Source organism: Sminthopsis crassicaudata, chromosome 1 (assembly GCF_048593235.1).
Source record: "Sminthopsis crassicaudata isolate SCR6 chromosome 1, ASM4859323v1, whole genome shotgun sequence".
Taxonomy (NCBI): Eukaryota; Metazoa; Chordata; class Mammalia; order Dasyuromorphia; family Dasyuridae; genus Sminthopsis; species Sminthopsis crassicaudata.
This window is the reverse complement of record NC_133617.1, coordinates 510,697,971-510,715,239: the sequence shown is the minus strand read 5'-3', so window position 1 is coordinate 510,715,239 and position 17,269 is coordinate 510,697,971. Positions and strand designations below refer to the sequence as shown.

The 17,269-nt window shown below is 36.5% G+C and overlaps 1 long non-coding RNA gene across 3 annotated transcripts in view; it reads left to right on the top strand.

Moving 5' to 3' along the window:
* The window catches only part of LOC141550683 (uncharacterized), a 94,363-nt gene that overhangs the window by 62,795 nt on the left and 14,299 nt on the right, over positions 1-17,269 (top strand). The window lies entirely within an intron of this gene.

Below are 17,269 nucleotides of genomic sequence, written 5' to 3'. Positions count from 1 at the left end.
CCTTCTCGGAAGAATAATGTGAGATATTTTATCACAATCTTTGCTAAAATGTGTGTGAGCTATGTATATCTGTAGCATTCTCCCCTAACCTACTAGTTTAGTAGTTTACTGGTTTTGGCAGGACTAATTTGGTGGTCCTTTTAATTTTATTTATTTATTCATTCATCTATTTATTTACTTATTTATTTACTGTTTATTTATTTATTCATCTATTTATTTGATTATTTATTTATTTTGCTGAGGTGATTGGGATTAAGAGACTTGCCCAGGCTCACACAGCTAGGAAGTGTTAAGTTTCTGAGACCAGATTTGAACTTGGGTCCTCCTGACTTGAGGGTTGGTGCTCTATCCACTGTACCAACTAACTGTCCCCCTAACCATCATTTTAATGATCTGTTCTAGAATATTCCTAGGAATTGAAGGCAAACTCATCGATCTATGTTGTTTGTAAACTATTCCCTTCACTTCTGAAAATGGAAACATTTGCCTTTCTCCAAACTTGTGGGGCAACTCTTTCATTTTCAATAGTCTTTCAAATATTACTATAAGTGACTCAACAATCACATCTGCCAATGTCAGGTCTGGAGTTTGCCTTCATCAAGGGCAAATAGATGCTTTTCTCCTTATTTTCTTGGGAATCAACTACCCCCCATTGGTCGTTTTCATTCTATTGTCTCAGAAGTTAAATGCAAGTAAAATGAGGATTGTACAGCTCTGCTTGCTCTCCCTTGCCCATTGTTATTATTGTCCCATCCACTTCAAGCAAAAATATATCTCCTTTGGTTCTCTTCTGCTCCTAACATAGCTTAACCTCTATCCTCCAACCTCCAAGAAACAAATCCTTTTGTTGAGTGTTGTTTCTCTTGCAAACCCTAGCTTGTTGCCCTCCTGCTATTTTTTATAGGAATGTGCCATGCTTTTAAATTCATCATCTGCTACCACTCCTTACTACTGTCTTTTATACATTTCATTTTTAAGGCAATTTATTGGTGAATTCTGTGTGTCGAAAATCGTATCTTCAGATATATCTAACTTTTCTTCCCCATTATAACTATTTCTCTTTATATGGTCAGAAATTTATTTTTGAGTATTTCCCATTCTTCCTGGCTGACTTCTTTTATAGGGTTTTTGTCCATGGGATCCTTTCATATTATTTCCTCCGAGTCGTTGTTTTCTGGGCCAGGCCTACCTAATTCAGGTTGGTTTAGTGGTTCAGACTTAGTATTAGAAAGAAATGAAACATTTATAGATCATACAGTATTTAAAAAAAAACTATATTTATTTTATTTTTTCAATTAAATGTATTTTCTTTTCTTTTCATATTCTTCTCCAATAGAAAAGAAAAAGAAAATTCTTGTAAAGAACATGCTAGTGTAGGGGCAGCTAGGTGGTGCAGTGGATAGAGCACCAGCCCTGAATTCAGGAGAACCGGAGTTCAAATATGGTCTCAAGACACTTAACACTCCCTAGCTGTGTGACCCTGGGCAAGTCACTTAACCCTAGCCTCAGGGGGGAAAAAAAAAAAGAACATGCTAGTGAGACAAATAAAATTCCTATATTGGACATGTTTACTATAGACTTTATAAATATTTTTTTTCCTGAGGCAATTGGAGTTAAATGTCTTGCCTAGGGTCACACAGCTAGGAAGTGGCCGAAATCAAATTTGAACTCAGGTCCTCCTGATTTCAGAGCTGGTGCTCCCTTAGCTATTAGATCTTACAACTTTTAACAAAAGGAAAATTATTTTTAAAATAGCATGGGGAGGATATTCAACCAATATATAGCATTATTTTAGTTAAACACAACTCCCCTGAACTCCTAGTTTGTCATGTGTTGGATTGGAAGAGTATACAGTATTGGCATTGTTTAAATGTCAGTGGAAAGTCCATCACACTTATGGAGTGCTTCCCAGGCTTTTATACCTTAGAGGTTTGGAAAGCTTTAGCAATGATTCCACTCAGTCTTCTAAATCGAGTAAATCTTGAGGATGTTTTCATCATCTTTTCAGGGAAAAACTAAACTATGTGGAAAAGACCTTCCAGTCTTACTGCCATAGATGACTAATGGGTATTGCTCCTAAATTTGATGTCAGCTTCCTAAATTTGAAATCTATTTGCCAAAATCTAGAGTGTGTCAGACTATCCCCAGATTTTCTCTTCTCTTTCACAAACTTTAGGACTCCTTTCATTTCCACCCACCAGAAACTAGTTCTTCCCTGTGAGCAAAGATCAGTTCTATAAAATTTTCTCTTGTGGATTTCTTCATCTTTGGAAGAATGACATTATTACTAATGCAAGTCAAAAAATTATTAGTTGCTTTGTTATTGAGAGAGACAGAGAGGGAGAAAAAAAAGACATAGGCAGAAATTATTACTATATCATGCCTCCATGCCAGTTTTGTGTTTTGTTTCCCATTTTCTTTATCTATTTCTGCTTTCTGTCTAGGTGGTTTAGAATATTGTTCAATGATAAAGTCACTTATGTTTCTCTCTCTGTTGATCTTCACTCAAATACTCTCCACTGTGCTTGACTCATGTGGTTCCTAGTCTCCTCTCTTGAGTATATCTTCCTAATAAACAGTGCTAACACATTCTTTCTGAACTCAGATGCTTAGTGACTTGGGATCTTGAGTTCTGAATCACTTAAGTTCTGTCTACCTCAGTTTCTTCATCTGTAAAATGGTGATAACAATATTGCCTACCTCCCAGGGTTGCTGTGAGAATCAAAGTAGCTCCTATTTGTAAAGTGCTTTGCAAATCTTAAAGTGCCATATAAATGATAGCTAGCTATTATTGATATTATTATTTTTACCATCACCACCACATCCATTGTCACGAGTTTCATTCCATAAACTGTTATATCTCTGTAACACAAATTTGTCTCTCTGTTTGTTGCCTAAAAATTAGCCATTTGTAAATATTTGAGGCTATGGTTTTTACTATTGGCTCCATTCTTAGATATTGTTTCCTGTGAACTTGTAGTTTATCTCATTCTTCTTCCTTCATTGTAGCTATTCTTTATGGTACCTATCTTAGTGATATTAAGTAGGCAGTCTTTTCCTTCCTCCAATATTTTTTATTTTAAAGCTCCTTTGGTTAGATTTGTAAGACCAATTAATAAAGATATCCTCATCAGCCTTTGTTAGGTGTATCCTATCTCTGGCCAGGAATCTGTCATGCTTATATTTTAAGCAATGGTTCAAAAGTCCCATCTTATTCTCAGATACTTCTCCGCCAATATTTCCACTTTCCAAATTAATTTTTCTCTTCACTTCTTGCTTTCAAATGGCAACAGTAAGGGAAATACAACCTGTGTCCTATAATTTTTAATTTCTTAATTACATTTCATAATTGTTGGCAATATTTTTTAGGTTGCTTCTGGCAGTGTCATTTGTGCCCACATAAATCACCACAAGTGGGTAGATGTTATCTATTTTGGTAAGCTTTGAGAGGTACTCTCTTATTTCTTGGATACATGCCTCAGGAAAACAATAGACATTTTTGTTATCAAGTAAATGAATAGCTGCTTCCATGTCCTTAAGCTTCAAATCACTAACTACTATTATTTATTTTTTTTTCTATGCCCATTAATAGAAGATCTTATCTGATAGCTTCTTTGGCTTTACTATACTATTCTTTGGCACTTAGTTTCTGGTTCTTTGCTACCACAAAAAAATTTAACTTTCTCTTTTTGTTTTGAAACTCTTCTTGGTCTCAACAGCTCCGTAGTCAAACTCTTTCCCTGCCCTATTGATGTTTATTTATATATTACTAAATCCCAATAGCCACCTCTTTTCTTATATTTATAGGCTGTTGAGTAGAGCTAGGAAAAATCATTCAATTGAATTAATTGAGTCAACTACAAATCATGTTATCTAATCTCATCAAAACCTTCCCAAAAGGTAAGAGACTTTTCAAGGATTTTTGGAAAGAGCAATTGAAGAAATGTTTTTGTTTTGTTTTGTTTTGTTATTTTGGTGGGACAATTGGGGTTAATTGACTTGCCCGGGATCACATAGGTAGAAAGTGTGAAGTGTCTGAAGTCGAAATTGAACTCAGGTCCTCCTGACTCCAGGGCGGGTGCTCTCCTGAAGTGGCATTTTAAACTATTTCTAGAGAAGCTAAAAATAGGGAACATTTAGTGTGTTTGTACACTCCTAGTTTCCAACTTTTGTGTTATCCTTGACTCCAGGCATCTAGATAGCACAATGAATAGAACACTGAGCAGAGAGTTTGATGGTGAGCTTGGTGAGTATTTTACCTTTTTTTTTTTTTTTTTCATTTCCAGCACTTAGAAGAAGTAGGCACTTAGTAAAAGTTTTTTGATTGATCAAATCCTACCTCAGACATTTACTATCAATATGAGTCTGAGCAAATCACTTAACTGATGTATGCCTCAACTATAAAATGGGTATATTAACAGCAGCTACCTCATGGGATTGTTGTTAGGATCAAATGAGATAATTTTTGTAAAACACTTAGCACAGTGCTTGCCATGTAGTAGACACTTAATAATTGCTTAGTCTGTTCCATCCTCACTTCCTCAATGTTCTACCCCACATATTCAATTATGTTCCAATTCTTATTATTTCTGCCTTCATAATATATCCATAGTAGATGAATATCTCCTTATCTTTACTCATAAAAGCACTTCCTTAGGTCAGGTCCTCATCATTTCTTACCTGGATGATTGTAGTAATGTCCTGGTTTGTCTTCCTACCTGTTTTCCCCCTCTCTAATCCAAACACTTGTCAAAATTATTTTCCTAAAGCACAGATCTGACCATTACTTCTAGGATCAAAAAAAGCTTCTTTCTTTAGAGTTTCCATATCTCCATATTTTGTTATATTTGCTAATTTTTTGAGGTATGGAGTAAAACTTTATTTTTTATTTGAATTTGTCTAATTCTTAGTGATTAATAATGACCTAATCTCAACCTGCCTTTCCATCCTCAATATATAATATTCCCTTTCCCACACTCTATAGTACAGCTAAACTTGTTGCTAATCCTCTCACATGATGTTACCTCTAATCTACATACTTTGGACTCTTCCCAGTACTTGGAATGTTTTCTGATCTCACTCCCACTTAGAAATTTTTTGTTTCTTTTGAATCTCTGTTCAGTGGAATCTTTTATCTATTTGAAGCCTTTTTTGCTTAGGTCAATGTCTCTTTAAGTCATTTTATTCAAATAGTAAGGATAGTATGTGATAGGGATATCATACTCTAGGAGAATGATTTTATGAGATATTTTTCTTATGATACTTTAGTAATTATAGTCACTTTCTGGTTCTTCGTTGGGTATCTCTATGTATACGAGGTGAAATGACCAGTCTCTACCTGTGAATGTCTTATGTTTTACTATTTCTTCCGAGACAGAAAATCAACAAAAATAGAGTTTAAAGACTTAGTGATACATACTAGTAAGTCTATGTCTGATACATCTGTGTATATAGGACAAATAGGTAGCACTTTCCTTTGAACACATTGAACTCAGATTATATGCTTTGTATAGCTATCTACTACCATTTTGGCCCCGCAAAGTCTATTTCTCTTCAACTAAGGGGCTATCTAGTGACCTCAATGTCTAAAGTTACCATGTAATACCTTCATAGCCATATAGTAAATATATGTTAAGAATACCATGTATGGGAACCATACTCCATTGCATAGCTTCAACTTGTGCTATTATCTTAACAATAAGTTACCATCCAAAAGATGAAACAAATTCTTCTTGAATCAGCCCTTTACTTTTTCTAGTACCCTCAGTGCCTCTGGTCTTTCACATTGCATCTGTTCCTGTTACCAATCATTCAAAGAAAAATGAAAGGAACTTGCTTAATGGAACAAACTTCATTTACATATATTCTGTATTCATTTGTATATATTCACCTTCTTATTGTTTTTTTGTTTGTTTGGGTTTTTCTTCTTTCTCATTTTTTTCCCCTTCTGATCTGATTTTTCTTGTGCATGATGAATATGGAAATATGTTTGGAAGAAGTGACAGGTTAACTTAAAACAGACTGCTTGCTGTCTAGGGGAAGGGGGAAGAAGGAGAGGGAGAAAAAATTTTGAACACCAGGTTTTGCAAAGGTGAATACTGAAAACTATCTTTGAATGTATTTGTCTCTCTCTCTCTTTTTTTTTTTCCCCCCTGAGGCTGGGTTTAAGTGACTTGCCCAGGGTCACACAGCTAGGAAGTGTTAAGTGTCTGAGACCAGATTTGAACTTGGGTCCTCCTGAACTCAAGGCTGGTGCACTATCCATTGTGCCACCTAGCTGCCCCTCTTTGAATGTCTTTGGAAAAAGAAAATACAATTTTTAAAAAAAGAATACATTTGCCTTTTGGCTACTGTGTCACACTACTGACTTATGCTAAGTATGCATTTCACTAGAATCCTTAGATTTTCTCCTTACAAACTGCTATCTAACCATGCCTCCTGAAGCTTGTATTTATAATGTTGATTCCTTTGGACCTCAGTGTGATTCTTTACATTTATCCCTACTGAATTGTATATGGTTCCCACGAACTTTAGTCTGTCATGAATTCTTGGATCTTAACACGATCATCTTACAGGCTCATAGTCCAGGATCATAATTTATTGGTTAAAGGCACCTTGCAAGGCTAACTAGTCCAACACCTTCATTTTAAAGAGGATGAAACAGAACTAAAGATTGCTCCTAACCTTTTGCCATAATAAGAAAGCCATATCTGGTATCTAAGCTATTGATAAAAAAAATATTATTAAATAGCATAGGACCAAGCTGAGATTGCTGAAGCAGCTCATAGAAATATTTCTGCCATGAACTGAAGTTCTGGATTTGAAGTCAGAGAATCTGGGTTCAAATCTGTTTTTTTCATATGTGACTTTGAGTAAGTCACCCTTCTAGACTTCATTTTTTCATCTACAAAAGGAGGAGATTGAACTAGATGTCTTCCCGGGTCCTTACCTGCTTTAACTCTTCAAATGTGATATGATTATGAAATCAGTGACTACTCTTCTAGTCCAATCATTGAACTTGCTCCAGCTCTATCAGTTAGTATTGGCATCTAGTCTATATTCTCCATCTTATCCATAAAAGGATTAGAAAATACTTTATCAAATCTAAATGAATTACTCCAATGAACAGTGGAGTAATTACTCCAACTGACAGCCTTTTCTGGGGAGGAACTGTCCATTGCTGAGAGCAATAGTAATGGGACAGTACACTTTGTCAATTTCACATATCTATTGGGGTTCAAAGGAGACCCCAAAAGGATTAGGGCTCTAGACTGGTGTTACAAGGTATCTCAAAAGAATTTGCAGGCTTGAACCCATCTCCAAGTCAAGGGGCAAAATTTATTATAATTGTAACGCCGATTACAATGGGCTAAGTATCAAGAAGATAAATTTATAGGGAAGAGTTAGAGAGCCTAGGTGCTTCATGTCACCAATATGCTAATTTCCTAGCTTAGAGGTGGATTTGAGGAGTGGTGTGGTATGCACCTCAATTTTGTCTCAGAAACTTTGTTATTACTGATCACAGATTGTTATCTGACAGCCATTGCTACATCTTCCCTAGAAACTGCTTAACCAAGATAATAACCAAGTGCAATAATTATGGAGCAAGTATCAAGTGCTGAAGCATTTTATTTTTAATTGTCAAAATGTGTCCCAAATTCAACAAGTTTCGAAGCAGATAGCTGCTGAGGTACATTGTTAGGCTTTTTCATGATACTAATTGATTTTTGCCCATTTTTTTTCTTCTTCCTTTAAAAATTATTATTGTCTAGAATAGCTCTTTGGGAAATAGGGCTGCTGGGAGAAATTTTGGTGATATATAAAAAAAGGCATGAATAACATTTATTTATGTGGGGAAGGGGACTTGGAAAAACAAACCTTAAACCATAAAATGAAGCACCAATGACTTTCAGACATAAGAGTAAGCTCTAATAAAACAGATTTCTTTATGCCCTTCAAATTGGACCACAAGGACTGACAGCTAATATTAATGTCATCTCAATTTGTATAGCACTTTTCAATTTACAAAGCACATCAAAATCCATTCTGAATACTTATATCAACCCTGCAAGGTGAGTAGCTTAAGCATTGTTATTATAAAAATAAGGAAATGGGGCTCTCTCATTCCATCTCAGCCTTTTCATTATACAGCACTGCTTCTCTGCCTAAGCTAAAACAGAAGATGAACATGAAAGCTCAGCTGCTGCTGACTCTCCTAGTTCTCTAGGGCCACGAACATTTGTTCTCAATGATGTGGATAAAGAGCATGGATAGTTGTGACGCCAAATGTCTCTTTGACCAGAGGTCTGGAGAGCAGCCAGAATCAGAACGTCAGTAGATTATCAAGGGAAAACAGTCATAAAGGAAATGAATCTTCTATGCAATCTCTATAAATTCACTGATTCTTTTCTGGGATCTGAGCTGAACTTTTTGGAATTTGGAGATGGAAAAGTGCTTACTTCCCAGCTATTTTATTTCATGATTAGACATTCAGACCCTCTAGTTTAAAGATTTCTTAAACATTGCTTTAAACCTTTGAGTAGCTACAACATATTAAGCTGTCAGGTTTGTACCACATTTCCCCTATCAAACATAAGATACTGCTCTTGCTTCAAAAATATCTGTCCTATTTTAGTATATGCCCTTTGTTTTATATCCAATTTATTTCAGACTTTATCTTTTCCCCCACCTTACCTCTCCAAGCATCCCTTTTGTGGCCTTCTCTCTTGGCTATTTCTCCAATTTGCACTCTTACAAATTGGAACTCTCCTAGTTCTTAGATTATTCTGTGGGTCTGTACTCTTAAAATGATAGCTCATATAACTTCATCAATATGCTTTCTCTTAACATGATTAATTCTTAGTAAAGGTATTTACTAAGACTTCATATAAAGTAAGAAAAGAAGCTATAAAATATGCCTCACATAAACATGAGGAACTTTCCCTCAAATTTAGAGGAAGAACAAGTACAAATTTAAAGTATAAAGACAGAAAAACCCAAATGTGAGGAACACATCTGGCCAAGACAATTTACATATTCGATACCGTAGGGCTTCAGTATTCTTTCTCTCCTTGTGAAGTCCTTATGCAGCTCCTTGGAGTCCAATAGCTAGATGCTGGGCAGCTGCATTTCCAGAGTCTAGTCCTCTCCTCAGCTTAACTCTGATCTCTAATCTTATGATTTCCAACGCTAACTCTCTCTTGAATCCATAGCTAGCTCTCTCCTTTAAAACTGCTTGAACATTGCCTCTTTATGTCCATGTCCATGTCCAATTGTATCCAGAGATACTTTTTTCTATTCTCTTCTGGATACAATATCCAAAGTAGCTGTCTGGATAATGAACAGAATAGTAATGAGTAGCTCTGCTGCAAAGCAAAAAAACAAAAACAAAAAAGGGACAATTCCAATAAAATATTTTTAAAAATTTTAACTCAGAGGACTATGGTTTAAATCCTAACTTACTTCTTGTTTTCACATGTCCTCAGTTTCCTGATATGGAAGATGAATATGTTGATAAGAATGGGTTGAAATAACTTACAATTTTAAATCTATAATTGTATAATCATATCCCAAAGGATATGCCATTAGGAAAATTTAGATAGTGTGGACCCCAACGTTGGTATTCATGGGTTGTAGTTATGGTATATGTTTGGTAATGGTGGAGGCCAAGAGCAGCCCCTAAAAGAAAAAGTCTCAAAAGGACAGCTTGAAGTGTGTATCTCAGGAAGAGAAAAGGGAAGTTTCACTCCTTTGCTTCAGTATTAGGACCTTTATCAGCTGATTTTTGGATAATAAGACAATATCTTTTATAGCATCAACTATTTCCTTTTCCTTCCTGGACTGCCTCATTGTGCTGCTGCCTATTAGCCAACAGAGAATAAGAAGGAACAAAGCTCTCATAATGGAAGAATTCCTTTGGTGTGCAATGCCCTAGGACCCAATCAGAAACTGTAAGGAAGCATCAGATGCTTTTAAAGCACATCAAACCACTCTTTGGGCCCAGCATTTTGGAATTGCACATGTGAGTATGTAATGTGTGTTAATTCCTGAAGAAGAATTAATCCAACCCTTAGTCATCTTTGAAAGAAAATAAAGTTGAAACCAAGGGAAAGGGAATATGTCCAAGAGTTCAGAATTCAGAGTTTCCAGTTTTTAATCAAATTGGTTTGATTTATATGTTACTCTTTCTTGATATACAATTGCATTGGGAACATTAATTCAGGTTTGCTCACCTTCCCTCATCCTTTAATTGAAAGGAGGGACTTTGTTGGCACGATACAGAGTTATAGATTTTGTAAAGGTATGAATATATTTTGTTTTAGAATTCCTTTCATTTCTGAATGTATTCCATGATCTTCCCTTATCCTTGTCACAAAGAATTCAAAAGAGAAACAGAAAATACTTCAGAAAAACATAACAAGATTTAAACCAAATCTGATGATATAGGTAAGTTTACCAATTTGTAATCTCCCTGAAACTGAAAGGACCAGAGGAAACTACGTTTTCCCCCATCTCTTTTGGGGACTAAATTTGATCATTATATTTACATAGAATTCAATTTTACAGAATGGCTGTTTTTCTATTGTAGTCATTTTTCCTTATTCTTTTCCTTCTAGGAAGCCACTAGGCTCCCTTTTTACTTTGTAGGGGAATGAGTACTCAACAGCTTATTTTGGACTATATCTGGAACCACTAGGTTCTCCAAGCAAGTGTATTCCAAAAACTTGGCTTCATGGTCTGGACTATGAATTTTTTAGAGTTGATTTCCACATGTTGCTTTGGTCACTGTGACCTTGTCTAGGCTGGTCAATGTTGTATCATCAATAGTGTACATCAATGCCTCTTTTAGTTCTTGCCCATTAGAATTAGTATGAGCGAGGGTTCAGGTAGGCCTAGAGAACAATAATAAAGTCCTTCTAAGATGAAGACTAATGGATCCTGACTAGTTTCAACTATAAGAAAAGAGAAAATAGAGTTGGGGAGGTTGATAGTCCCATGTTATTCACCTGGTCTTGATTATTTGTTTTATCACCCTGACCAAGTCTGTAAAAGCTGTGGTAATAAATATGATAATTTTGTCCAGCTCTCTATATTCCCCTATAATCTTCCAGGTCCCATATATATTCTTCAGAGATGTAAAGGGAGCTGATAGACTAAAGTACTTGGGCCTCTTTTATTTACATCACATCTTGGTTTTTAAAGATCATGACATGCAGATTGGCTAAGATGGCAGGAAAAGATAATGGCGAATGTTGGAGGGGATGTGGGAAAACTGGGACACTGATGCATTATTGGTGGAGTTGTGAACAGGTACAACCGTTCTGGAGAGCATGGAGCTATATTCAAAAAGTTATTAAATTGTGCATACCTTTTGATCCAGCAGTGTTATTACTGGGATTATATCACAAGAGGAGGGAAAGGAACCCACATCTGCAAAAATGTTTGTGGCAGCCCTTTTTGTAGTGGCTAGAAAATGGAAATTGAATAGATGCCCATCAATTGGAGAATGGTTAGGTAAATTATGGTATATGAATGTCATGGAATATCATTGTTCCATAAGAAACGATTAGCAGGATGAATATAGAGAGGTTTGGAGAGACTTACAGGAACTGATGTTAAGTGAAATGAGCAGAACCAGGAGATCATTATACACTTCATGAGCAATACTGTATGATGATCAATTCTGATGGACGTGGCCCTCTCCAACAATGAGAGGATCCAAATCAGTTTCAATTGATCAGTAAATGAACAGAACCAGCTACACCCAGACAAAGAACACTGGGAAATAAGTATGGACCACAATAACATTTCCACTCTTTCTGTTATTGTTTGCTTGCATTTTTTTTTCTTCTCAGGTTATTTTTATCTTTTTTCAAAATCAAAATTGTGCAACAAGATAACTGTATATATATATATATATATATATGTATATATATATGCTATTTAACATATACTTTACCATATTTAACATATATGGGACTACCTGACATCTAGGGGAGGGTGTGGGGGGAAGGAGGGGAAAAGTTGAAACAAGTTTTTGCAAGGGTCAATGTTGAAAAATTACCCATGCATATGTTTTGTATGTAAAAAGCTATTAAAAAAAAAAGACCATGACATGAAGACTAAGGGGTAATTGATAAAGGTGATACCAGTAAAAGTAAAAAAATGACATAGTGCAGATAAAGATGACCAGTACAAAGACTACCCACAATAAGCATCACAGCAGTTGACAAAAGAGCCCAAAAAGTACCAACTCCTTAAATGCACTCACCTTGATTAGCCATCACAACTGTGATCTCAAAAAAAGGTCATCCTCTCATTTTCACCTGAGCAAGGATAGCCTTCTCCTTGGTGATTTGACCTCTCTCAAAATCTCCAGTGGAGATTAGTTTGACCCATGTATCCCTTAGTATCATGGTAATGTAATTGGTGTCCAGTCACCCCTTTATACATTTGATAGCCTCTCCCCATTTCTAGATCAACATAAATTTGGCATACTGATTCCAGACCTGTAACTGAAGTGCTTCAAGTCTGACTGCATTGGGAATTTATTTTGATATGGCCAGGTATGTACAACTGCCCATCTTTGCCAAGGGACAAAGAATGCTTTCCTACTGGAGGATCTAACTTGTTTAACTGGCTTTGTAAATCTGCCTCTCCCTCCCCTTCTGCTGTAGAGAAAATGTCTATATTTCTTCCCCTGGACCAGATTCTCAGCAGACATTGTTCAAGAGTTAGTGAAGTTGATGGGATCTATATTTTGGGGCTCCCAGTCAGGAAACCAAATGATAAGATTAGATTCAGGGAACCAAAATAATGAGATTAGGGCTTCTGGTGGTCAGGGAATTAAATGATAAGATTAATGGCAGGTTCGGGGTTCAGGGAACCAAATGAAGAAGTTTGGCTCCCCTAAGTCCCCTTAGGATTTGGCACAGGGTAAGGAATTATGGGAACCCCCATCTGGAAGGGCAGAGGTCTTTCATAAAGGAATTTTTGAACCCAAAAAGCTAGACTGGTAAAAAGAGGTTTATTATAGGCATTGGGAAGTCAGCCTTTGCTATGCATGAACAGAAAGGCGGAATTCCTTAGTGGCAAAGTCCCAAAAGAGAGATATAAAGTCTTGTTAGAGAAATAGATGAGGATAAAGAGAGGGTAATGCTGGCAGAGAATATCATCCCAGCAGGCAGAGTTTTCTAATATGCCAGGAACAGAGAGAGTTTCCTTGGCATGGCATATTAGCTCCTCTGCAAGGAGAGGGTTTAAAATTGGCTCTTTTATAAGCTTCTGGCTACAAACCAAGGACTATTCCATGGGGGCCGGGTTTTCAGCTTGAGCTGGAATGGAATAGAAAATCTTAGAATGGAATGGGTGTTTCTCCAGTTCAATAGGATTGATATCTCCAATTCAGCTAGTCCCACCTATATTACAGAATGAAGCTGTCTGTCCTTGGGCAGAGTCTTTACAGTGGCAGAATTCAGGGAGAATTTGTCCTTCAAGTAGTTTTAGAGTTTCAGGGTCCCTTCAAGATCACTTTTTAATCTTATTTGGAAACCTCTTTTTTTCCTTGGTGATAAAAGTCCACCTATCCTGGGATAAGCTCAAGGCTTCCTTAACTCCAATAATAGTGATGGTGCCCAATTGTCATCCTTACTTCTAATTCTATTCTTTTCTCTTTTAATCCTCACCTCAGCTAGATTTAATATATTTTTCAATAAAACTTTGGGTACTTCTGTAATGCCGGAGAAACTGAGGCAAGATAGAGATTAGAGAATTTTTAATAATTTATTTGTAAGGGAGAAATTGTGCTGGGGGCATGCTGCCTCCAGGGCTGATGTCCAAACCATTCAGCAGCTAATGTGTGCTTCCCAAGAAGAATATATTTACATGTGGCTCAGCTACAGGGATAAACCGAGGCAGGGGCAAAGTCAGAGCCCTCATAGCAGAACGGACTATCAATCTGGTTCTGACAGGGTGGGGGGAGGTACCGGACATTCTTATAAGTTGGTATGGAAAGAAGCACCAGACATTCTGATGATGTCTAAGATAGAAGGTCTTTCTCCTTATCTGGATCATCATGATTAGGAGGGAGGGGTGAGGTTGCAGGATTGAACAGAACAATTAGGAACTGAGGCAGAACAATTCAGGAAAACTAAGGCAGGATAATTAGGGAAACTGAGGCAGGACAATAAAAGGGAACTGTGGCACAACACTTCCTGATCACAGTCTTTAGATGTCTGCTTAGGGTCTGATAATCTTTGCTTTCAACATGCCATATGTTACTTTTATCAACAGCCCCTTGTTTTCATGTCTTTAAAAACCAAGATCTCCTCCTATCTCCACCAAAGATAGTGTCAAAGGTTTCAATAGAAGGTTCTCTCACTTCTGTGTTTTGACACTTTCTATATTTTCCATATTTCTTGAATGTTCCCTCAGTTCCCCTTTTCACCTGTGGAAATCTTTATCCCTAGTCAAGGTTCATATCCTTCATTTGGTCTTTCTTGAATCAACCCTGAGTGAGTCTTTCTTCCCTTTGAAATTATTTTGCATTTATTTTGTATATATTCTAAATATAGTTATTCTGAACATGTTATATTTTCCCAAGTGAATATAAGCTTCTTGAGGGTGGAGACTATTTGACTTTTGTCTTTATATCCTTAGCACAGTATCTAGGACATAATGAATGTTTCACAAATGCTTGCTTATTGACTGATTGATGGCTGTGACATAGAAAATATCCATAATGGAAAAGAATTACAATAACAAATGTCCCAAAGGACAATGGAAAGACTCATGGTGTGAGAAAATAGTACATTTCTGCCAACAACTTCTTTGTAAGAAATGGCATAAGAGATCAATAAAAAGGATATGGGCTCCATGAGGGTATGAACTTTTATCTTTCTTTGCATTCCCAATGCTTAGTATAACTTTTGGCACATATGATTAAAAACAAATAAAAACGAAGTTCTTTGTCTCTAGCTGCTGAAGGGGTTGAGCCAATTTAGTTTCATTTCTTTATATTGGCAATCCATTATCTCTAGAACCATTAGCAGTCGCCAGTGAGAACTCAACTTACTGCTTTTTTTTTTTTTTTAACAATAGCTTTTTATTTTCAAAATACATGCAAAGATAGTTTTTTGACATTCAAGCTTGCAAAACCTTGTGTTCCAAAATTTTTTTTCCTCCCTTCTCCTTGCCTCTTCCCTAGACAGCAAGGAATACAATATATTTTAAATATGTACAATTATTCTATACATATTTCCACATTTGTCATGCTATACAAGAAAGATCAGATCAAAAAGGGGAAAAATGAGAAAAAAGCAAGCAAACCATAACAAAAAAGGTGAAAATACTATGTTGTGATCCCTAGTGCTTTCTTTATGTTGCCTTGTCCCTTAAAGCTTACCTAGATAATTGCTTCATATTGGTGGAGCCCTTTCTCTCTGGTTTCTTGAGAGAACTCTCCAAAAGCCACCAGAAAGGCCCTTGGCACACAGGGTTCTAGGCTTCCATACTATTGATCTATAATGTATATTTACATGATTTCAGTCATGATGTGAGCAACAATAACATTTTGTTCCAATACTGTCCGAATATTTCCAAACATAATTTTCTAGACATTAATCTGGCTAATTTGGTAGCTCAGGTGCTATATTGGAATGAGATGAAACACTCATTTAACAATGAACAAAAAGTTCACATGGAAAGAACTCTCAGGAAGGGTACAATACTAGGCTAGGGAAATTTGTCATCATACCAAAAACACATCTAGTCAGCAGGTCAGAGTATGGTGAATCATATTTCTGCTGGACATTCACTAAATCATAAGGGCACTGACTCCACTAAGGGCTCTTTTATGCACTTAGGCAGCAATCAAGAAGCTGAGTCAAACCTGTCATCTAGGGGAGGGGGTGGGAAGGAGGGGAAAATTTGGAACAGAAGGTTTTGCAAGGGTCAATGTTGAAAAAAGGTTGCATAGGTTTTATAAATTAAAAAGATATAATAATAATAATAATAATAATAAAAAGAAGCTGAGTCAACTTGAGCCTGGGCCAATTAAGTCACTAGGACAGTTTTATTGCCTTTTTAGGGAAAGAACTAGCCAAATCTCTATGGCAAGAGATTCTTAGATATTGTTCTTATTGTTCTTATTATATCCAACTATACAAATAAAATCTGTCTGTAGAAAAGTGGAACAAGGGCAATAAATGGGATTGAAGGAATCTTGAACTTGTCTGTATAAATGATAATATTCATGTTCCAGGAGTGGGACCCAGAGATGGCAGAGTACCTCTTTTTTACTTTTCAATCAAAGAAATCTCCAAATATCCATAGCACAAAACTCGAGCTATTTTGGTTCTAATCCAGCCTTACATTGTCCACTCTAAATAGAATGAATGAGTAGAAAACCTTTTACTAAGTACCATATACTTACTATGTGTATGATATGTGCTAAGTGCTGGGAATGAAAATTTAAAAAAAAAGACAATCCTTATCCTCAAGGAGCTTACATTCTTATAGGAGGAGACAACACATGTAGGAAGTTCAGCTGCAGGGCAGACAGAAAGGCCCAGTGGTTCTATCCTTATACTATAGCAGTAAAGCAGAGAACATCTTTAGTGTCATTTCCATTGGCTACTGAGGAAGCAGGGTGACAGTATATGAAAAAATGATCAGGTCTCATTTCAACAAGTTTCTCCTATGGAAAATATCTATGGTTTTGAGCTGAAAGCAGGTGGAGTCTATGAGCTATTCTTGGGACTCTTGGACTTACCTTCCTGAAGATGACATGTAGTTGGAGATTGGTATTGGAGGGAGGGCAAGCCTCTTCTCTTAGAATGATCCCTTCAATGATAGTTTCTCGAAGCTAGGCTGGAAGTAGGGCTAAGTAGCATTGATAATCATAGGTTTCAGCACCAGATCTTTAGTTTCTCACCAGACCCTGAGGAGAGGTGGTAGCTAATGTGGTAATGGGGATTTGACAACCAGCTTGGCGCCTACCACCTCATGTTTCTTCTTTAGACACATTGGCAACAATTGGTGTTGGTAGCAGCAGAGATGGAAGGCACTTCCTTCATAGAGGTAGGAGTAGGAGTAGGAAAGGGAAGAGTTGGAAGCAGGTCAATCAGTAATCTGGGAATTAATGCTGGTTCCAAAGCTTTTAGACTGTATCTACTGATCCACCTGGTACATTCTAGCTTCTAATTCTGCATCAAAATATCTTAAAGGTGATTATGCAAGGGAATGGTAGGAACTATACAACATATCATCT